Source organism: Eutrema salsugineum, unplaced genomic scaffold (assembly GCF_000478725.1).
Source record: "Eutrema salsugineum unplaced genomic scaffold, Eutsalg1_0 scaffold_23, whole genome shotgun sequence".
Classification (NCBI taxonomy): domain Eukaryota; kingdom Viridiplantae; phylum Streptophyta; class Magnoliopsida; order Brassicales; family Brassicaceae; genus Eutrema; species Eutrema salsugineum.
The window spans coordinates 354,501-356,005 of NW_006256805.1; the positions used below are offsets into that span (position 1 = coordinate 354,501).

Consider the following 1,505-nt stretch of genomic DNA (forward strand, 5'->3'; position numbering starts at 1 on the left):
CCATATCCATTTAGTTCAACAAAATCAATTCTCTTGTTATTCATTTGAAAATCCGATAGGCCATATCGAGACGTTTGAAGAATTATGTGCAACCATTACAGCAAATGGGGATTACCACAAGTGTAGTCTTTTCCCATTCTCTCTTAGAGATAAGGCCAGCAAATGGCTAAAATCTTTGCCACCTGCTTCACTAAAAACGTGGGCAGCGTGTGAAACTGCTTTCCTAAATCGTTTTTACACTAGAAATCGTACAAATCTCTTAAGAAAGAAGATAAGAACTTTTAAACAAAAAGAAGATGAAGATCTTTTAGATACTTGGGAAAGATTTAGGGAATACCAAAGAGATTGTCCACACCATGGATATGCCGATGAATACCTGCTAAGTATTTTCTATCACGGTATAACTCCAGAGTTATGACACTCTTTTGATATAGCAAGTAATGGAGATTTCACAACTAGATCTGTAGAAGATGCTCACATTTTCATTAAAAATTTAGGAAACAGCATCCGAAATCAAGTAACCTTTGGTAATTCTGCAATTCCTGAGAGAAAAAAGAAATTTCAGAATTATAAAGTTATAAAGTGTCTCCGTCACATAATGAGTCATCTTGGATTGCAACAACCAAATAGGGTACACAATACGTGTAAATTTGATGGTTGGGACAACCCAATGGATTCTTATGATCAAGGGATGATGAACACTGCAGAAGTATATCAAATTCATGATGTTCCATTCGTTTCTGATCACCGCGGTCGTGTCTGTTCTGACCGCGGCCAAGCAACCTTTCACCGCGGTCGTGGCTGTTCTGACCGCGGCCAAGACTTGATTCACCGCGGTCGTGAGCCACCTGACCGCGGGAAAACGTCTTTCAAGCCTGGTTTGACACCACCTTCTGAACCAATCTCGGCTATTCAATCTAATCCTGTTTCCTATCCTAGTTTTCCCTCTTCTGAAGCTGAAAACCTAAACAAAAAGATTCTAGAGCTTGAAAAATCTATGTCTCAAGAGATCAGTGATCTTAGATCTGAACTAAAAGAGATGCAGAAGGATTCCGATACCCTCCTTAACATAATGGTCAAAACTAATTCTAAAAAGTTAGAAAATTCTGAAGAGGAGCTAAGTGAAAATTCTTTCGAAAGCTCAAGTGAAGCAGATCCCTCCGATCATGTGAAAGCTATCACACTTAGGAGTGGATTAGCTTACAAAGAGCCAGAATTTCCTAAAGATCCCGAAGTTGAGGAAAAGGGTAAGGAAAAGGAGAAAGAAAAAGAAAGAATCACGAATGAAGATGTTGAAAAGGAAGTGGTAGGAGAAAAGGATGGAGAAGAAGTAAGAGAAGATTCATCCCGGGAAATCCTTGGAGAAGACCCGATTCCACCTCCACCAACTCATGTCTATAAACCTAAACCTCCATATCCTAGAGCCTTAAAAGCCCCTAAGAAAGAAAAAGAAAAAGCTAAGCTTAAAGAGCTAATCGATCAGTTAAATGTGAGATTACCTTTTG

The 1,505-nt window shown here is 39.1% G+C and overlaps 1 non-coding gene across 1 annotated transcript; it reads right to left on the minus strand.

The window, feature by feature from the left end:
- Positions 1 to 255: 255 nt before the first annotated feature.
- Positions 256 to 363, minus strand: LOC112086166. Its single transcript, XR_002899344.1, has one exon. It is a non-coding gene; the product is annotated as a small nucleolar RNA R71 (small nucleolar RNA).
- Between the last annotated feature and the right edge of the window lie 1,142 nt (positions 364 to 1,505).